We start from the raw sequence: 23,405 nt of genomic DNA, 5'->3' as shown, positions 1-23,405 counted from the left end.
TGCAGACCACATGGATATGAGGAGTAGAAAAGAAACGAGGAACATTTTGCCTGAGCTAGAAACACCTGTAATATAGTTATCTGTATATTTCTGTTCTTTTGATGTGTTTTAGGACTAAATTTGTGCTATGTATGCTTTGTGTGAATGCACCTTTCACTGAACATCATCAGTTTGCCTGTATATATATGACTCTACTCTTCTTTTCAGTTGGAAAATGGGCATTTGACTGTTGATGACTTCCAAGACATTGGTGAATGGACACTTTCTACTTGAAAGCTATTTTTATAGCCTTCATGACAGGTTCTCTAAGTTTGAAATGTGTGTCCTGGTCCAAAAACTTGTATGGCCTCTTCTCTAATCTGATATACAAACTTCCAATGAGTTATTTTGAAGTGGGATAGACTATATTTTATATCTTACGCTTATGATTCACAAAAAATGGTTGGGTGCAATTATTACTATTGTTTTATTTTTAAAAAGAGCCACATAGATATATAACTAGTGATATGGTCAAAGCCAGGATATCTCAAGGATGATTTTCATGAATTTGTTGTCAAAAGTGCTTCACAGCGAACAATATCAGAAAATCCATAATACTATAAAAAATATATGGATGTTTAAAGTCCAGAAGAAGGCAACAGCATATCTCAGTTATATCATGCCATAGACACTATTTGTATCCATGTAAACTTGACTTGAAGATAATTTTGATATTAAAATCCACATAATAACTTTCGTCCGGTCTCCAACCTTCGCTTTCTTGCGAAGGTTGTTGAGAGTGTGGTGGCGCATCAGCTCCCTCTGGTCCTGGATGAAGCGGATTATCTAGACCCGTACCAATCGGGCTTCAGGCCCGGGTACAGCACGGAGACGGCATTGGTCGCGCTGGTGAATGATCTCTGGAGGGCTCGGGACAAGGGATATTCCTCTGTCCTAGTCCTATTAGACCTCTCAGCGGCTTTCGATACCATCGACCATGGTATCCTGCTGCGGCGTCTCAGGGGATTGGGAGTGGGAGGCACGGTTCTTCAGTGGTTCTCCTATCTCCTGGGATGCTCGCAGTCGGTGTTGGCAGGGGGGCAGAGGTCGACCGCGAGGCCTCTCGTTTGTGGAGTCCCTCAGGGGTCGGTCCTCTCGCCTCTCCTGTTCAACATCTACATGAAACCGCTGGGTGAGATCATTCGTGGTTTTGGAGTTGGGTATCATCAGTATGCTGATGATACCCAACTTTTCATTTCGACCCCAAACCACCCCAGTGATGCCCTCGACGTGATGTCCCGGTGCCTGGAGGCGGTCCGGATCTGGATGGGGAGGAACAGGCTTCGACTCAACCCTGACAAGACTGAGTGGCTGTGCGTACTGGCATCACGGGATATTCAGGATATCCCACCCCTCACTATGGGGGGTGAGTCATTACCTCCTGTAGATAGGGCTCGCAACTTGGGAGTCCTCCTAGATTCACAGCTCTCCTTAGAAGACCATATAGTAGCTGTGACTAGGGGGGCCTTCGCCCAGGTTCGCCTGGTGCGCCAGTTGCGGCCCTATCTAGACCGGGATGCCTTACGTACGGTCACTCATGCGCTCGTGACCTCTCGTCTTGATTACTGCAACGCTCTCTACATGGGGCTACCCTTGAAGACCACTCAGAGGCTCCAACTGGTACAGAATGCAGCCGCGAGAGTTGTATTGGGAGTTTCCCGATACTCCCATGTCACACCTTTGCTCCGCGAGCTGCATTGGCTACCAGTTGTCTTCCGGGTGAGGTTCAAGGTGTTAGTAATGACCTACAAAGCCCTTCATGGCGTGGGTCCGGAATACCTTGGGGAGCACCTGCAGCCGGCGTCAACTTCCCTCCGCCCAGTACACTCCCACAGAGAGGGCCTCCTCAGGGTGCCATCGGTCAAAGAATGCCGACTGGTGGCCCCCAGGGGGAGGGCGTTCTCTGTGGGTGCACTGGATTTATGGAACCATCTTCCGGTCGAGCTCCGGATGGCGCCCGATCTCCGCTCCTTCCGGCGCGATCTTAAAACCCATCTCTTTAAACAAGCTGGCCTGGCCTGATGGGACGGGGTGGGATTTTTATAAATGAACTTCTATTTTAATCTGTATTAATTTATTATGGGCATTGTTTAATCACGTTTTAATAATTTTTAATTTTTGTATCTAGTTTTTATGTATTGCCCTGTTCACCGCCCTGAGTCCTCCGGGAGAAGGGCGGTATATAAATTAAATAAATAAATAAATAAATAAATAAATAAATAATTTCTTACACATATTTATGAGAAAAAATGCCATCTATCAATAAAGCTTCCAGAATAATTAAAAACAAGGCAAAATCCAAGAATCAAAAATAAAATCTTGTAGGTTAGAGAATATTTCATTTGCTATGATCCAGTTCAGAAGAATAGCCAAGCATTAATTTTAGAACTGTAAATAATACAAAAATATGGTAGAATTTTATTAGATTTATAGTAATACAGTAAAAGATCCAAATAATGTGATCTATTTATATAGCAATAAGATTATTTTCTATACCAGAAATAAGTCTTACAAAATGCCATGAATTGAACTTTGTCAAAACGCTTTGAGGTCCTGTTTGGCGATTGGACTTGGTCTTTAGGACAAGAAATACTGAAGGCAGTTATGACTTTTTCTCCCTATATCAACCATATTAGTTAAGTCAATCAATCAATCCCTTCTTTCATTCCTAAATATCTCACATTTACTACTTGAATCTTTATAACCACTTGTTTTTATAAATATTTTTGATATGTTCATGATTATTTTTAGCCAATGCTTAGAATCAGAATAGTACTGGAGAGATTAAGATTCATGTGTCTGTTCCCTTATCATTACTTCTCATACACAGACTCACTGGATTATTATGAGTATAAAACAACAGGACTGAGATGGAAAGTCCAGACACAAACCATAATAATATGCACAGAAGTCTCAACAGGAGATGACAAATAAAACATGTTGCTATTTGCTATTATATGACAAATAATACACCATATCATGTGTTCCATTTTATTTTTTGCTTTTAATAAATATTGTATAATAAATGTTTCTTTATATGTAGGACTTCCTTTATATCTGTTTATGTGAACCTCGTCTTTAAAAATGTCACATTTTCCTATAAACTAGCTCAAATTACAACATAGTGATACAGTGAAAAAAATAGAGCTTTACAAAGTACCGGTTTAGGTATTGTTACAGAAATAACTCCTTGTTTTATTGAATGCTGAGGGCAACATTTTTATGTTATGATGTCACTTTTTATGACACTATTATAAAATTTTCTTTCTGTAAAAAAAATTCTAAAGCAACTTCATTGGAAGCATCCACTTCTATTTCCTGTTTTAACAATACATTTGATTTTAATATTTTATATAATATTACCCAATACTACATTGAACTGTTGAATTTTTCAGCTCTGTAGCATCAATTTCATCATTGGCAGTGGTTCTCAAATATTTTTGGCAGAAGACTTTTGGCTACCTATATTTCTACAATTCAGATTGCAGTAATAGAGTTCATAACCATCTGTCAATAATTTGGCTGTTCAAACACTTTGTTTCCATGAGTTAAGGATAGGTAGGTAAAGGCAGTTTAATACAGAAGAGTTAAAAAAAAGTGGGATCTTACAAATAAGCTGTAAGAGGAAAGGCACTATTTTAGCTGCTGACTCCATCTAAACAATTCCTGTCTCCATAGAAACTAATCATAGTTTTTAAAATATTGTTGTACTTGTAAATATTATGGCAGGCTAGAATACCACAGAATCAGAGAAACTAGAGCTAAAGCCTGATTAGATCATTGTGACCCCTGCGTGCCAACACAAAGTTGCTCCTTTTTATTATTTAGTCCAGTTTATTTTGTCTACTCAGTGATTTCAAAGAATTTGGGCATCAAGGTTTTATTTTTTGTGTAACATATTTGGAGATAAAAGTATTCTGCTCCATGAGGCAGTTATGTGCATTGGTTAGGACTGGGGTGTCAAACTCAATTTCATTGAGGGCCGCATCAGCATTGCAGTTGCCCTCAGGGGGCCGGGTGGGTATGGCCAGGGTGGGTGTGGCCTACTGGGTGGGCGTGGCTAGAGTGCGTATGGCCTACTGGGTGGGCGTGGCCAGCTCTACATTGTTTGCATCAAGGGTGCCTATGGGGGCCTGGGCAGGAGTGGGACAGATCTGGGGGTCTCTGGGCCAGGGCCAAGGCAGTGGGGGCCATTCCCTCACTGTTTCCAGGATGGCTTCGCGGGCCGCATGAAACCACTTCGCGGGCCGGATCTGGCCCCCAGGCCTTGTGTTTGACATGTCTGGGTTAGGAGATAAAGAACATATTAGGAAAGTCTCCCGGATTTTTCTTCAGTTTATAGGTATTTTAAATCATGTATTTTTAATTAACAATTTTTCAATAAGGACAGACAGGATAAGCTAAAACAGAGTGTGTCATGGCTTAGTGTGATATTTTTAGCTATCTGAATTTCTACCTGATATTTAATAAAATAGATCATAGGCTCCTTCTTGACCACCTTGAACAATGTAGGATGCCAAAGTCATGGGATTTGATAGTCTCCTTCTTGCACTGGTTAGACTGCATTTGGAGTGCTGTATCCAGTTCTGGTCACTACAGTAGAAAAAGAAAGCTAAGGATCTGGAAAGAGTGGAGAGAAAAACAACAAAAATGTATGGGCTTGGAGATCAGGCCCAATGCAGAATTTGGTATATTTAGCCTAAATATGAAAAAGCTAAAGAAAGACATGACAGCAGTTTTCTAATACACAAAAGGATGGTCATAGAACATAGAATAAGGCATTACAAGGTTACTACTCTTGGGAGGGAGGAGTCAACTTGTTAATTGGTCTGTCATTGCCTGTGAAAGATCAGATTCCCAGCTTGAGATATTTGATCCATCCTTGTTATTGGAGAAACTGCTGAAGCTCATTTTCTGTGGACTAGACTAAACCAGAAGATCAAGGTCAGATAATGTTACATTTTTGTCATGAATCCTCGCCTGTTGTTACAACATCTCCATTGTTCTTCCAATCTGGGTTGCTCGTGCATTCCTTTGATCTACAACTGCTACCATAAACCACCTTTTCCAGCTGCTGAAGCAGAGACTGCTGCTGATGGCCCCCTCACATTGTATCATTTTTATAGATCAGCTGGAATAAGTACATTGAGATGCAAGTCCCCAAATTTTGAGACAACATAGGGAAAAAAGTGACAACCAAATGAACGGCTCAGTTTATTAAACTACACTCAATCTTAATTAAATTAGGTTTGACCCCTGTCCCTTTTTAAACAAACTACATTTAGTTTTGCAGTGCCAACAATGTATTTGTACTTTGGAAAGTTGCAAATGATAAGGAAGAGTAACATATTTTCCCAAGCAGAATTTGCTGGGCTCATTCACACATCTTCCTAAACTATGCTGTAATTAGGCTTATGATGTTGCCAAATCCAGAATATGGCTGACATTGTGCTTAAATTTTAGTCAGAATCTACTACTGTGACTTATCTCAGGTTTTCATACTTTAAAGTCTAAGCCCAGATGTTGTCCAATCCTTCCACCTTCCATAGAATTGGCAGTACAAAAAGTCTTTAAGCAGTGTTAATTATGCAGCATTGTCTCTGCCTCTGTGGATTCCTTAAAGGCAAAGTCCTTTATAAAAACAAAGGATAAATTCCTGTACTCTAAATGCTGATGCTCTGACTCAGAGGTAATCCCCATGTACCTGGATTTTTGTTTTCTAAGAACAGATTAAAAAACAACATATAAGTAATGACCTACCGGCAACTACAGTAGAAGATGGGGTAACATCTGAGTAGGAGAGAAATAGTAAACATCTGAGTTATTTGGGATTCTTTCTAAATGTACAAGCTAAAATGCCCATTGCAATGCCCTCTTCAGAAATTAAGGCACTTCAAAATTCGTGGATCTATACCCACAAGCAAATTAAATGTAGTGATTTTTCAGATTACTACTCAGTATTTCTTACTTGCTACTTAGATACATGGTAATTTTGTATTTCATTTTAAGATACTGAGGTAAAGTGACCGTACTGGTAGAGGAAAATATTTGTAGCTCAGAGTTTAAATGAAGGGTTCTTGGTGAGGTTGTTTGCTGTTGATGTTACCTGGTTTGGATAATGAAACATCTGCAAGAAAACAACCAAGCTCAAAAACCACCAATCACCCCAAAAGTGAACTTGCTGTTATCTTAATGTATCTTGCTTTTGTTAATGTTTTGATTTCTAAATGTAGTCATCCCCATTGTAGAATTAAGATACCTACATTTTTAAAGTGGAAACCCATGCCAAAATTCCCAATATCAAACTAAATTTGAGGATCTGTTACTTCAGTAATAATTTAATTGTGTTCTAAGACTGAGAGAAATACACATTTTCTTAAAGAAATAAGGATGACTATGTGCTGATTTGAGCCAAGAGGCTCTGTGATACAGTACGTCATTTCTTTGTTTTTGTCTTAACATAATGCATGAATTTATTCTATTATGAGTGGAATAGATGGCCTTTTTGTGGCTAGTGGACATATTTTTGGTGGTTAGGACTGCAATTATTACTTTACTGGTAAACCAAGGGCTACAGTGGGCAGGGTAATGATTCAGAGAACGTGTCACATCACGTATTTAGATTTTTGTGGGGAGGTTTGGTCTTACATGTGTTATTCTTATTTTACAGCTACACTGCAGTTTTCCTTCTTCAAATGCTATGTTACTATGATACTGCTTTCAACAGTCACAGTAAGGGGGGGCTCTTGGGTTGCAAAAGAGACTAGCAGCCTCATGCAGACCTGCAGTATATAGCTGTGATTTAATGATATGTGGTCAAGCCATAACGCTCACAAATCATGATTTAAAAATTCTAGCAAAATGTGTGAACGTGTCGTGAGAAAACCATCACTACACATATATCCTACGAATAATATGATACATGGTATTTGAGGAATATTTGTGTATCTATTTACTACTAAAACTCTTGTCATGACCTCTAATTAAGTAAAAAGGTGCATCAGAGGGCAACAGTTTTTGAACCAAAATAGCTCAAATGGGCTAATTTACAGAATGTGTCCAAAATCCAGGACCCATGACTCCAGAGGGGATAAAATTTGGGGAAATTTTGGCTTCTTCTGTGCCACTAGCTGCTACTAGGCTGTTCTTGTGGTCACATATTCTGTGACAGATCCCAGCCAATCTTGCAATATCTCGCTCCCACCCTACCTAGTAGCAGCAACTTACCTACAGGACAGGAAGGGAAGGGAAGGGAAGGGAGATTGATGCTTTGATGCTTCTTTCCAGATTTCAACAAGGAATCTGGAAAGTCAGTGGGGAAGCTGGTAGGAAATTGAAGTTGCCCCTGGTTCCACTGCTTTTTTGCCCATGATTTGTCATTCCATTTTTCTGTTTAGGAAAATATCTCTGAAACGATGACCCAGTGGATTGTCTAGTTTTGCTTTAAATTTTTATAGTTCTATTTGTTAAAAATCTAGTGTTATATTAATAGAGTAACTTGGTTACTGAAATATGAAAGGCTTGAGTTAGTTGTTGAACCTAAGTATGCATGTAGGAGACATCCTGATTTTGCACTGGGTAAGCTGCATTTTATACCTGGTTGACAGATGTATGGATTATGCTGGATCATTTTGATTTGAGATGTAACCTTTCTTCTGGGTTATATGCACCATTTTGAAGTGTTTTCAAGTTTGTGTACAGACACAGTAACAAAGTAAAGGTAATTTAACTGGGAAATGAATACACTTTGCATAATTTATTCCACATTTTTGTTTTTAATTGAACAATTTAATTAATTTTCCTCCCCATGGGAGAGAGACAAGAGCACTGAAGCTTTACTTAAAAAGGATCGATTAAATGTGTGGAAAAATCCAAGTCCAAAAAAGAGAGCTGTTTTTTAAGTAAGTTGCTAAAGGGAACTTTTCTCAAGTTCCCTTTGAACTCTGTAGTTCGTACATGAAGTGTTTCCATTCATTAAAATTCTTTTTGAAACAAATTGGAAAACGTGTTTATGTGTACAGCTACTTTGTTGTTCTTAGGGTAACTCTGGACCTTTGGCCAAGGGGGAAGATTCAATAAGATAAAATTGTTGGATGAATTGTTCAATTGCTATTGATTTGGGGATTTTATCAGTATGTAAAATATATAGTAAACACTAGTAAATTTCTAGTGAACTGATAATAAATTTAGAATTGTATAGATAGACTATCATTCATCTTCTATGCTGCCACAATATTTCTGACATTTTTGAACATATAGCTCTTAAGTTAATATCTAGAATTGAACAAAAATATTTTATCTCCTATTCTCTAATATTTTATCTTTCCAGCTGCCAAATTCTAAGTATCTGTTCATATCCTAAATATCCTGAGCAAAATTATTTGTTGAGAAATTTGTACTGAACTGACATAGTGCTTAATATATTCCACATTCAATATTCTGCAGAATTGGTTTCTAAGGAAAAAACTCAATTTTAGCATGTTGATCTATATGTATAATTGATGGATGAATTACAGTAGTGGCCAAAATTGTGGAAACCTTTTGGGAAAAGTGTACATTTGAGGTTTGATGGCTAATAACACCACTTTTGTTTTGAGTAGTACCATAAAATTATATATCAATGGAAAGATAATTTAATCAAGAATGTAATGCAATAACTTTTATGAAGGATTTGCTATTAGAATAGCAGTTATAAAGAAGAAAAGAGAAATACGTAGAAAAAAAAGAGATATACAAAAATTATCACCATAGGAAAAAATGAGATATACAAAAATTATCACCATAGAAAAATTATTACCATGTCAGTTAATACTTAGTTGGGTAACCTTTAGCATGGATTATGGCTTTTTAATGTCTTCCCATGGAATGAATCAAGTTCTTTAGTTCTGCAGCTGTTATAATGTGAAACCAAGATTGAATGGTTGCTTCTATTAACTGGGTTTTATTGCTCCATAGATTTTCAATTGGGTTAAGTCTGGGCTATTCCCAGGCCATTCCAGCAGTGGAATATGATTATGTTGAAACCACTTTTTGCACACAGCAGCAACAAGACATGGAGCTGAAGCCTGTTGAAATATAAATGGTTCATTGTCTTGGAAAAGATCATGTGCGGAAGGCTTCAGTTTGGGCTCAAGTATTTCATCAATGTATTTTTGGCCATTTATATTCCCATTAATCACACAAATTCTGCCCACACCTTTTGATGTCATACAACCCCAGATCATAACCCTGACTGTGTGTTTCACGGTACATGTAATGCAATCAGGATGCAAATCTTTTCCGATTCTTCTTGCGTATTTTATGCTATCACTACCAAACAGGGCGATCTTGGTCTCATCACTTCAAATAACACTGTCCCATTGTTCCTCTGTCCAGGTAACATGGGTTTTAGCCCAGTTTAGTCTTTTCAACCTTTGTTTGAGAGATAAAAGTGGCTTTTTTCATGGAATTCTTGATTTTAGGCCAAATTCCTGCAGTCTGCGCTGAACAGTCCTTGCACTCAATTTCACATTGCATTGCGCCATTTCATCTAGTATGATTTTCTTCTGTCATGTAGGCACAGTCTCTTAATTCTTCTATCATCACTTGCTGTTGTGCACTTTTCCCTGCCTTTACCAGTGTGGTTTTGTAGTGACTGAGTCTCCTTATGCCTCTTCAAAAACTAAGAAATGCCACCTTTAGTTAAGTTTCCACCATTTTTCTTCTAATTTCTTTATAACTGTAGCCTTCTTCACTTAATAATACTATTTTACATCGCTTTCTGGGCAACCAGTCAACTCTTTGCACCATTACTTTAATTTTATTATGTTTTACAAGCTCACTAAATGAAAGAACACAAAAAAACCCCAACCAACTTGATAACGATCAAATAACACACTGACAAATGTCCTCCTCTCATCTTCAATACATGAGATCAATAACTGAATCCTACTGTGATCTCATTGGCTCATTGCCAAAACAAGATGACACCTAATTGGCTCTCTAAACACTCATGCTCATTGGCTACAATCAGATGAAGGAAAGCTACCTGATATCAACCTAAGCAAGTTGTGCTTCCTTTTTCTGGTTATTTGGCTATAACTTTTCATAGAATACAGATAATTGAACAAACTTTGTTGCATTACATTCTTGATTAAATTATCTTTCCATTGATGTATAATTTTATGGTACTACTCTAGAAAAAGTGATGTTATTAGCCATCAAACCTCAAATGTATATTTTTCCCAAAAGGTTTCCACAAGTTTGGCCATTACTGTAGATATTTGTATTCATTGTATGGTTTAGCCTCTACACTAAAAAAAATGTTATCTTGTAGGATAAGCAACCAAAGATCGGTATAGAAGCTCAGTGAGTATACATAAGAATTAATCATTCGACGAAAACTAACAAGTGTCTGAGACATTTAGATTGCCTGAATTTTGCCTTATTTCACATAGCTCTCTGGTGGATAAAATCTTCAAAGAGCCCTTTTAAATATTTTTAGCCTTGAGTTTGCACTGTCTCTTGCTTGAGGATATGATCCTGTTATCCTCAAGAGACTTGATATAGCTTGGTATAATTTGACTTCTAATATGCCTTCTTGTTGCTGTTGTTATTATCATAAATTCCACTCTGGTTGGGGAACATCTGTTTTACAGGAACTAAAATGTTATGCAATTATTTTCTCTTTCTTTGGTTCCTACTGTACATACAGTATATTTATAGGCATACATATGCATCTTATGTGTGTACATGTGTATGTGCTCAGCACTTCAGAGTGTTCAGTTGACATCCATTGTTCTGTAAGTGTGTGAGGATGAGAAGAAAGTACCATGTGCTTAGAGCTCCACACGCCCACTTTATGGTCTGTTTCTGTTGCTCTCCTCTGGGAGGAGGTTTCAAAGTATTTCTAGCAGGACTACGCGATTCTATAACTTTGTTCCCTATTCCATCCATCATGCACATGTATACATAATCTGAACTAGACTGTGTTGTTTCTCTGTGCCATATAATATATGTGGGTATATACATAATTCTGTATTTATTTTTGTCATATTTATGTAATGTATATTGGAGGTGGTGACCCTTTGAGAGCTGTATGCAAAATTTCATTTTAACGTATGCCGATTAAGTGTACATTCAAAGTGACAATAAAGTTATTATTCTATTCTATTCTGTATTCTATTCTACAAGAAAGAATTCTTCAGTATGGAGGACCAAGAGATAGTATGGAATGCCCAAATAGCTGCACAGATAGAAGCAGTTTTGACTATAATTCCAAGTGATGACAATTGATATTAACTCTGACTGGGCCTGCAGTTATCACAGCTGTAGCATCAGACAGAAAAGTTCTCACTTCCTTTTTAACACCAACAACAGTAATAATGAAAACTCCTGATCTGCAAATAATAGTAGGAAATAGTAGGAAAAAATAGACTTTTATCAGGATCAAGAGAGTCATGTGAGTTTTAAACTAAAAAATAAATAAATGCTGCTCTCTCCCTCTCTCTTTGAAGCATACTCTGACACACATTTACAAAACCCGATAAAGGGGGGAAGGAAATCATATAAAAGTCCATTAATGGGAGCATGACATAATATGTATCACTCCACTGTGAGACCTTAAAAGAAGGTGGACTGCATTTACCATTCTGATAACACTTCTACATATCCTCTCCTGGAGTTGCTGAGTGCCAGGAATATTAAAGCTAAGGCACTACATAGTTATCTAAAGTGCAAACATATGTGAGTTCAATTATAGTGCTTGAACCCTATAGAATAACATTTGGCTACCAGTGTCTGAAGAATCCCAGTAAGGATAAAACCAGTAATGTGTTGCCTCCTGGTGGTCAGTGTAACAACAACAAAAACCACTACATACGATATGCTGTGTGTAAAAATAAAGAAATCCACCACCACCCCTTGGGTGGAAATTATGTAAACCCCCCCAAATGGATATCTGACATAAAATAAAATCTTAAGGTCTTAAGGGAAGGTGGACTGTATATAACTTTCTGATAGCAGTTTTACTAGAGTAATTAATTTACTTGCAGTAGAATCTTCTATCTAGAAACTAATGAAGAATTTATTTAATGTGACATTTTAAAAGCAACACAACTTGCTACTGCAGTTGGTTTAAGAAATTTTCTGCATTTTGAGTCACAGACATCATTATCCTTAAATATCCTTGTTGCCAAAAAAAGTTAAAACAGAACTGTGAATAACTGCTAATGGCATGCTCCATGGCTCCATTCAGTCTGCCTTTTCATCAAATGTAAAGGGGATAGCTGAGAGATACCTTTCTTGAGATTTAAATGGCAACACATGTTTGAAATGGTACTTGGAAATAATGGTAAGAAAATAGAAAGGCAAGGAATAAGTATATAACAATAGAAAGGCAAGGAAAAGTAAGTTGCCCTACTATTTAGCAGCAAGATCTGCCTGCTGGCCCAGGGACAGATTCTATTGCAAATCAGGGCTGTTTCCAAAGGAGGCAGAGGAGGAGAGATCCCGGGGCTTATGGAGCGAAGGAACTGGATGAGGCTGTCGGCAGGCCCAGAGGAAGAGAGAGAGGCTTTAGGAAGAGTTGGTGGCAGCGGCAGCGTGCTCCAGGAGCGAAAAGAAGCAAGGCCTCTTTAAGGAAAATGTGGAAGAGACAGGATCAGAAAAAGGAAAGGAGGCAAGGTTGTCTTGCAGGAATACAAGCTAATGTGAGGGCTAATCCACATGGAGCTCCATTTCCATCTGTCCTGCTTGCCATTGTTCGCTCCCTAGAGACTAAAATAGATGATCTGAAACGAGCTGGCTACAAACAAGGAGTGTATATCGGAGGTGGTGACCCTTTGGGAGCTGTATGCAATGAAATTTCATTTTGATGTATGCCGATTGGTGTACATTCAAAGTGACAATCAAGTTATTATTATTATTATTATTATTATTATTATTATTATTATTATTATTATTATTATTATTATTATTATTATTTATTAATGGGTACATGTAGCTGCTGAAGTGGCTGTTTTGTTTAAACAACAAGATCTAGATCATTGTATTTAATTTTTCTCAATGTGTATATCTTTTGTTCTTTAAGGACTTACATTCATACAAAAGTCAAAATAGTCTTACGTTTATTCTAAGGGCAAAAGGGCAAGGAGAAGTCTATACTGGAATGATTGTCATTGAATTTGGAATCCTTTTGAGTAGTGCAGAAAATGTTCTAGTGGCACAAAAATGTAAAAAAAAGTTTATAGACAAAAAACCGCACATTAGATCATGCCATCAGTAAGAATGCATAGTTTTTGTGATTACGTTGGTGGATTTATGCAGTATTTTTAAGGCCCTGAATGCTTAGTTCTCAATAATAGATTGGTTTTTACCACACCCTGGAGACATTTATGGTGTATGAGTTGAAATGTTCATGCAGGAATGCAATCTACATGATTTAGTCAAGATTATACTGGTTTTCAAGAGTAAAATAAAAAAATCAAGATAAAAGCTCTATTCTTGTATAAACAAAGTACGGTAATAAAAACTTTTTGTATGCTGCATATAATATATTAGTTGAATAATTGTATCTAACTAGTGGCATGATACTATGAATAAAAATCCACAAAACCTACTGTATTCCATTTCTGCAAGAAATTCTTATTTCCTCTTATTTAATTAAAATAAGGAGGGTTAGCAGTAGTTATCAGAAAACATTTTACAATGATTAAATCATCATTAAGAACTTTGAGTGCCTTCTGGTTTCTTCCAGTTTTCCCCCATTGCACAGTTAAAATGCACATTTATTCATCTATTTTCTATTAATTTTCAGCATCATTTTGGCACATCTGAATATATTCTATTTTTCAAAATGTATAGATAGTGCATGTGATAACAGCTTTTAAATATATCCTATTGATAGCTATCCTATGAATTATTGTGTTTTTTTTAAATTCATGTGCCACTGCATTCCTAGTGAAATAATGTTTAATAATTTGTAAAATAATTTATGATGTTAGAGCTTCTGTAAATCTACAAGTATTCATTATGTTTGTTTGGCATTTAAATGTGTAAATATTTTCCAGATGTTGATTTGTTTATCTTCTTAGGATTTCAGGATAAACCTGCTGCCCGATCTCCTTCCCTCTGCAGTCCCATGCTCAGACTGCATAAGGACACATCTCCCTGTTTTTTAAGGGACATTTCTTTAAAACATTGGAAATATTATAGATTTGGCTGTAAGCGAATGTAAGAATTTTTCCTTTTTAAACCTTTCATTTTATGTTTATAGGAACATAGTTTCAAAATGTTGAAACATTTGGTTGATTATTGTTTTAATAATTAATTATTGCAGTTTACTATTTGTAAAATAGTGTGCAAAAAGTATGAATATAAGATACAGAGTAGTTCAAAAAGTTCTAAAAATATTTACAACATTCTGTCAATTCTGAGGTTAAGGCTGGATTTCAGTAGGAATATGTCACAGCCAAGTTTATCAAATCCATTGAATTCTGGGTGTTTCTTGTTTCCAACTTTTTTAGAATACAGCAGTTGGAGACTTTTTTTTTCTTTTTTTGGCCAAATGTTTGGGGAAAGAATTTACAAGCAAAGTTTTTAAAATTGTAGAATAAAACTGTATGAATAATGGTCAATGCTACAAAATAAATGCACACTATTGTTATGTATTATAATTCTGTTTTAGAGGGGGAAAGATTAGTCTTGATATTTTGCAGTTGTAAGAGTTTGCATTTAATGGTTAGCAGTTGCAAAAAGAGAAGGCTTGATTATCTGTTTACTTTTAACCAATGACTTAGACTTTATGCAGAATTTTGTAAATTCAGTTTAATATATCTTTCTTTAATACAGTGCTTACAACTGAGTCTCTCTTACAAAGCTCTGCTAAACTATCAGGCAATGACAATCCCACCTGTGGAATTTTCTTCTAGTCAGGATTGCCTGCCTATTGCCATTTTAGGATTGTTTATTAAAGTACTTGTAAAGATTTTTCTCTTGACTTCTTTCATTTTTCCACTTATTTGAGGTTTCAGTGTACTGAACCACTGTTATAAGTTACATATATCTACTTTTGTTCTTATAGAAATTATTCTATAAACAACATAGGAATGAGCCTGGTAATGGATGTCTTGAGGAATTAAGACTTTAAGAATTCTACCAAACTAATTGAATCATTAAATGGAATGGTTCTTAACTAATGTCTCTATCTTTTACTGCCCAGTTAATATTGCAATAAAATAAGTGTTTGGCAAAGGGACAAAAATTTTCCTAAGCTCTTCATAGCGTCCTTGGAATAAATTTTTAAAATTATCGACCAGGGTGGATTTGATTTAAATCAAGTTGATTTAAATCATGATTTAAATCACTAGTAAAAAGGCTTGATTTAAATCAACTCGATTTAAATCATAATTTTTAAAGAGCAACTGTTATCTCTGTCCTGCAGTGGCTCCTCCTCTGACCCGTTGTTGACTCACCGACAGTCCCATTCACTTTAATAGGACGGCTGGTGATGTGGCAGAGGGACATGGCGGGCAGCACGTGATTGGATACTCGCGAATAGTTGCTACCATGATGGCTCTGAAATGACAGGTGCTCTTTAAATGTAAGGACTCATTCTTGCTGGTTGTTAGAATCTTTAATACTATTTGCAAACAAAATGAAGGTTTCCTATTTAGAATAATAAGCTGTCAGGTCAGTAAAACAGCGATATCACAACCGATTTTAGGTTAATAGTTGGAAAATATCAGTTACTTTTTATTCATGTTAATTTTTTTAACGTTGTGTATATGAAAACTGTTGAAAACTAAATCCTTCTGCAGTCGATTGTTCTCCATACCTTAAGTTTTCCATCTTCTTGTACTAATAAATCTTGATATGTTAACAATGAGTAATCACATTTCATCACTGCATTGTTTAGCGATGGAAATTCTAGGCCAATTGCTGTCATAACCAGAGGACTATCTGACTGGGCTTTGGGAAGGTCTGTTGGTGGCAGGCTGGCCTAATTTTTCATATCGGAGAGGGATTGAAAGGATTTTGTTTCATTGCAATTGGGTCCATGTTTTACCACTAATAGTCTATAAACACATCCTACTTCCTGAAACCATGTGGCTTGCAGATTGACTTGCCTGCAGGATGATGCTAGCAGATTTTTTAAAGAAAGTGTTTAATTATGATGAGGTACAATTCTTGGGGTGGATTTATGCATATGCATTTATCACGCCAAAGGGTCACACTGTATGAGTACTGCAATTACCTCAAAAAGCAATGCTACTGTAGAGCTTTGAATAAATATAGTAAAAAGAATTCCCTGGTAAAGCTTTGGGCAGAGACCTAAAGACGGTTTTGTTTAATCCCATTTATATCCCGCCCTTCTCCGAAGACTCAGGGCGGCTTACAATTTAAGCACAAACCAATGTGCTTAGCAATAGTTTGTCTTTAAGAGAGAGGGAAAGGTGATTTTAAGGATATTGGCCACCTAATTCAGTGTGTCTGCCTCTCTCCAAAAGATTTTAATTATTTTCTAGAGTACATTGAATAAGTGATAACATTTTTTAAATGTTTCATAAAACCCGTGTTGTTTTCTTTTAGAATAAGTCATTTGATCATTCAGTTTGGTGGTCCCAAAACAGGACATTCTACCTGTGATTGATGGCATAGGAGCCTCCCACTGCTGAATAATAACAGTGTCACATAATCTATTTAACTCAAGCAAAATAACTAAACCACATTCTTCAGAAGAAGAGAAAATAAATATCTCACAATATCCAGCCAGAATATCTTTCAAAAATATTTACTCTTTGATACTTGTATGTTGTTGTATCTTTATCTTGTAGAAGACTCATCTAAATCATTCTGTAAAATAACAATGTTGAACAACTTAGTTTGTGCTGTTCATGATATCATGGAAAAAAATAAATAAGATAGAACTACTTTCATAATGAAATGTGTGGCATAATTTCAGTATTCAAAATATAATTGCAAAATATTGTACTTTTACTAAATCTATTTTTTACAGTGTGTTTTACTTTCATATCCTGCTACACCTTTAAAAAGCTAAAAAAAATGATTTCCAGCTAAATTTGTTGGATTTTTAAGTCAAAAATTTCATGCCCACAGTGTCATGGGTTTAAAATCATACAACAAAATAAAAATATTATCCAAATCATAGCTCTTCATATAATACTGATATATTGTAAACATATACAATATGCTCCATTTTCCTGACTTTATTAAGTGAATTTTGCATTAATTATACATTTGTTCTCTGGATTTACCAAAGTTATCACAAATGTACACTCCATATATTTGCAATTTGATAAAATTGATGTGTGCCAAGTAGAAGGAACAGGAATGAATCTGGGAGTATTTGAAGGGGAAAGTCATTCAAACCCACCCAACGTATATAGAAGAGAACCCTAAAGGAACAGACAAGAGTGAATCAGAGAAATGGGAAACGTTTCTTCAGTGTAACAGTTCAACTAAATGTATTTAGTCTATAATGCATTTCTCTTTCTATATGGATGTACTGATAACTTTTTTAAAGTTCCTTTCAGACAATAAATATGGAGACTTCTAAAATATAGTGACAAGCAATGACTCACTTCTGTCTCATGTCAAAACAATGCACTTCAGTAATTTTCTCATCCCTTGAGAACCTATTAAACACTAAGCCAATGCCTTGGAATGTAACTGATTTAGTGTTTAAATTATGTTTTCACTTGGCCTTTTTCCAGCTTCTCACTGCAAAGAATTACAGCAAAGTGAGATCTGTGATTTATGCAGACAATGATAATATGTAGTTTGGTTTACCAGTGTCTTGGCTATATGTATCTTAAGAGGAAGCATCCAAACAAAGCTTACATTGATAACCCAAATAATGTGAGAAGCTGTGTGCGTTCACTTATTTAATGAAATGCATGAGACCGACTCCTGATGGTTTTATTAATGGGATGCTGAAAGTATGCTTAGTATGTATTACTATGGGTGGATTACAGTGTTTCACAGTTATTTGCAAGATAGGTTAGTACAGGGCTTTTTTTGTCATAGAATGCCCAGAACGGAGTTCCGGCACCTTTTTTGGATGGAACCTTGTAGGGTAGGCAAGGCGGGTTGTATGACGTTTGTGAGTTCCGGCACCTTTTTTTTGTTGTTGTTAAGAAAAAAAGCACTGTACTGTCTATCCAGTACTTTATCTGAGCAGAACACATGGGATTCAGAAGAATTGTCAGTGAGAGGATCTAAGGAACAGAACAGGAGATTTGCTTTGCTAGAGATGTTGAAAGTACTGTTGGATGTCAGACAGAAGTAAATCACATTACACTTGTTGGCCACTTGATCAGAAATCAGAATCAGTTCCTTTACAAGAAGGATTATGAAACAATCCCCTTCAACAAGATTTATTGAAATGAATGAGATGGAATTATGGGAATTCCAGAAACTATTTTCAATTTAGGATTAATATACCACATGTACATTTGAAACTTTCTGACATAAATCTGATTTTCTTTTAGCAGCTTTCCTTAGTGTAAGGAGCTACACCGTATCTCTTCATTGAGGAAGGGGAAACTTGCCATTAGATGTTTATATAATGGTTTTCTGAATTTTTATAAGTCTGGGATCCAATTCTTACATAAGTAAACTTACATATATGGATCCAAGCCCTGCCTAAAAGTTTGGTTGCAATAAATTCATGTAACACATTGTACACTAATAAAGTAATTTATTATGAAAAAGCTAAGTGTTAGACTTGGTAGTATTTGGATGGGAAATCACCAAGAATTTCTAATCTTATAGGCTAGAATGGAAATTTTAAAGAAATCTTGGAAGAAAACAGTGCCAACTCCATCTAGATTAGTAGCAATAACTACCTGGATATCAAACTCAAGGCTGAAGTAAAGCAGATTTTACTTTATCAGTTTACAGGATATTTTGTTTAGCTGAGTCTCAACAATTATTTATCAATTGTTTGTTAGCCTATTTAATATTACAAAATTCTTATTACAATGTAAGAAGCTCTACCTAATAAAATTTCCTGTTTTCAGATGCTCCTGAAAGGTTAGTAAATAAGGATTTAAGCCACTTCTCTTATTTTCCCCAGAAACTGTTATTCACAATCATAGTGCCTCTTTGCAAATAATGAAGAAAAATGGATTGAAATTAATTCTTTCTGTAGACGTAATTCTTCAGAATTTTAATTACTGTTGTACGATGCAGAACTTTTTTTTAATATACTTTACATATTTTATTTCAGGAAAATTATCAGAATATATTGAGGGCTGAATAATACTAAACTCCACAGACTGGCTTTGAAGCTGCCCTTTACAATTAAAGATATATTTCCTGACTAAAGTCAAGACAGTGATTTAAAATTTTAAATTGGATGTATATCTGAATTTATTATGGTTTAAGCTAATAGCATCACATTTAGGAAAACATTTGATTACTTCAGCACAGACTTGGCAACATTAATGTTAATTTCCGTTACCTTTTTCTTAGTCTGCACTATAGGAAACAGCATAGTTATACAATTTTGCTAAGGTACAGGAAAACTGGATTATTGAGGGATGTTTAATGTTCCTCTGACTCCTTTTGACTTTCATTTTTTGATTTATTTTTACATTTAAAAGATGTATTGTTTCTGTGCCATTATTTTAACCTTTCATTATTCACCAGGATCTTTGTGGAAACCTTTGAATAATGTGGATTTTGACAAGAGTATGCTTTCCCACCATCTGTTGAAAGTTATGCTATGAAGTGATAGTCTGTTATTTAAATGCAAGCATGAAGTCATTAGTCTGTGTGCATCACTTCCTTGAGCCTATCTTTATGCTGTAGTGGCTAAAATATTTGGTCTCTCCCATTGGGATATTCTATGGAATAAATTTGTGTTTGTGGAGGGTCTTGCTCACTCACCTACAAATCACAAGATACCCATGAAACAGGTCAAATGTACAATGATCTGGTATCCATTTCACAACTTGGAATACATTGCCTTCAACATAAGTAATACATACAAGTTGCCAAAACCCGAAAGGAAATGATTGCATTTGAGTACAATGCAGTCTTCAACAATTGCTCAATGTGCATTAAATTAGAATCTGCTGGACGTATATGCTAACTAAATAAGTCAACAGTATTCACATGTCATTAGCTTTCTCTACGGCACTCTGTAACAGAGGCTGTGGAAACAGCAGTTATTCTGACAGGTAAGCAGTTTTGAGAACAGGAAACACTTTACTATCTAGCAGCATGCCTGCTTTTCATGTACTGAAGCTTTGGGTACACAGATCTCTTAGAATTGTCTGATTTTCTGGCTTAGTTGAAGTCATTCTGTAGGCAATTTCACTTGCTTTTTGGGATAAAAGAAATACTGCCCTGAAATAGTGAGATTGTTACAGTAGAAATCTCTTAGAGTGGAAATGAGATAGAAAGGGATACCCTTTATCTCCTTATATTAACATGGGTTCCCAATGCCTCTGACAGACCAGTCGTGCTTCATAGCACCTGCCCCATGCCAGCCTCCACTACCTTGTGGCACCCCTGCAAAACTTGCCTAGGGCTCTCAGTTCTTCCACTTTATGACCTCTATACTCCTGGGATTACAACAGTAACTGTTTAGTCCCAACTTTACAACCGAATCACTTAGCAACAGCAATCCAGGTCTCTTGCTGTCATAACCTGAGGACTACCTGTACTGTAAAATTATGTAACTAAAAGCAAGTAGCATTCAGCTATGCTTGTTTTGTTACAGGCTGCATAGATGTTGCATCCACTTCTGTTCCAGGTAACTTGCTTGGTCACTGCAAGTTCATAGTCTCACAGTATATAACTGAGATAAGATTTTTCACAATGTGCATCACTGTGCTAACTTGCACTAAATACATTTGTCCTTTTAACATGCTTTCTCCAGAACTCTTTTTTTCATGCTCTTCACTTTGCTTCCCATCCTTCATCAGTCTATATAGTTGATTTCATGGAAAACCAGATTAACTCATTCTTTACTACTCAGAGGTGACCCAAAATTTGGAAGTTCTTCTATTCAGAGCTCCTACCTGAAGATAATTTGGCAGCTGTGGATAAAAGGGCTTTTGCATAGCTGTATCTTTTGCACCAGTTGCAATTTTTTCCACTTGTTGTCACTCATATCTTAATCACCCCACACTGCAATGTGTTCTTGATGGGATTACTGTTGAAGAATATCCAGAACAGGGGTGTCAAACTGCCGGCCCATGGGCCGGATGCATCATGAGGAAACTGCACCCACCCCATTGCCAGCAATGGAGAAAAAGCTCCAATACGTTGCACAATGTCACATGACGTCACGAGTTTGACAAGTCTGATCTAGAAGTTACAGCAGGTACAGACTATGGTGATCTAGGCAGTGATGGATGTACGGTACTTTAATATGCATGAATGACCCTGCTGCTTCTGGAGCTGCTTATTTACCAGTTGACGTATGGATGAAATTCAAGGTTCTAGCTTAAAGGTTGTAAGTGCACTAAGCAAACAGCTGGCTTACATTCCTTTCAATGTCTATTGCTCATTATGTGCCTCCTTACTCTCTTATAATCACTTTCTTTCTAATGAATATAAATGCAAAATTCTTCTTTGCTACTTTTCCCAGCCCTGGGGTAAGCATTTTTTTTCCACCTTGGTATCCTTTGGATGTGTTAGATCAGGGGTGTCAAACTCTCCACATCACGTGAGATGTTGTGACGTATCGTGACTCTTTTTCCATTGCTGACAATGGGGTAGGTGCGTCTTCGGTATGATGAAACTGGCCTACGGGCTTGCAATTTGACACCCCTGTGATAGATTATTACTGTAGTGCTGGATGGCAATTAGCAAAATTGTAATCCAGCATATCTATGAAGCATCTGTTTTGGAAAAAAATCTATACATGACACATTATGGGCTTATCTGTACCGTAGCAAAGTTAAATTAAGAAGTGCAGTAGGACAGATGAATGTTTGGCAGTGGTGCCAGGATGTATAAACATGAAATTATGAAGGCAAGTAGAAGTGTTATCTAGTCATTATATGCTATGAAAATGATGCATTTCGACATTCTGAAACTGAACTTTTTCTATCTGGAAGCTATTCTGAGCAAAGTAATATAGACACTGTTCTCACAACATTGATATTGAAGTGTAACTGTCCAGGATATAGGGAATATTACCACTGCATTTCCCTGTCCACTCTAAGAGATTTGTTTTAAGTTTAATTCTTGTTCTCAAAGTATGAAGTACTTTTTAAAATAATGTTTTTCCATTAGAGTGGTGAGGAAATCTGATATGCATAAGGATATTCCCTTGATATTTTTGTTTAATTTCATCTCTTGCTACCCCTGGGGTCCTATCTTTGCATTTTTATTTTTATTTTAGCATTTAGCATTTGAGTGTTGCTATGAATCTCAAAATACCTTGTACTGAGCACACTGTGAAGCGTAATTATTATTATTGCTCCACAGCATTATTGCTTCAGGTATAGACATAGCGTTGTTAAGAAAGCCTAGACTTCTCTAAATCAGTCACAGAATCCAGTTTTTATAGTATAATGCCACATGTGCCAATATTGCAATCTCTGTAATTATTTAAGGCTTTAGGATGGTCTTCTCTAGCCTTACCTCATAATATTTTTCATCTGTGCAGAATTTAGCTACCTGGCACTTTTCAGATATGTTGGACTATAACTCCTATTATCCTCAATTATCATGCAAAATAGTAATAGGGAATGATGAGACTTAATTGAAGTCCAGTATTTTTGGAAATCAGTCATTTAGAGAAAGCTGCTGCATTTACATTCAGAAAACACTGTACTTTTTAAGAAAATGAAAGCACAGCATGAAAACAGATTAGGCCATTTCAGTTTCTTCAAATGCTCTGAGTTAAAACTTTGATCTTCAGTACTTCTTCTTGCCCCAAATTTCACTCCAGGAGTCAGGACACTGAATCCTCAGAGATTTGTCTATAACAAAGCAATCTTTATCCAGGATAGCCAGTTGTGAGATCCCATAGTTGTACTGGTCCTCCTGTTATGAGTGATATCCCTTTTTGCAGAAAACAGTTAGAATCTCTAGTTGAATTAGTAGCCGAATCCCCAAGATTGAAAGTATTAGGTGATTTCTGTCCTAGTGTGATATTAAGTCAGCAGCAGTTCAGGAGTTCATAGTCCCCATGGCAACCATGTACCTATCCCAGTTTATGAAAGACCTGATATACATAAGAGGTTGCTCTATAGATCGTTTTTGTTGTTGGTTTGGGGCAGTTGTGGGTGTGATTTGAGGGTGATCAGTGTTATCATCAGTCCTTTGTCATTACTTTAACAATTTTAAATTCACCAGTGCTGCTAAAAGTCATCAGGGAGGTAGACCTTTTAGATTGGTCC

General features: G+C 36.4%; 1 protein-coding gene across 3 annotated transcripts in view; it reads left to right on the top strand.

Annotated features, from left to right (window-relative positions):
- The window catches only part of CMSS1 (cms1 ribosomal small subunit homolog), a 171,859-nt gene that overhangs the window by 37,437 nt on the left and 111,017 nt on the right, over window positions 1-23,405 (top strand). The window lies entirely within an intron of this gene.

Source organism: Vipera ursinii (genome assembly GCF_947247035.1).
Source record: "Vipera ursinii genome assembly, chromosome: 4".
NCBI lineage: Eukaryota > Metazoa > Chordata > Lepidosauria > Squamata > Viperidae > Vipera > Vipera ursinii.
Note: the sequence above shows the minus strand (reverse complement) of the source record. Positions and strands in the feature narration are given on the sequence as shown.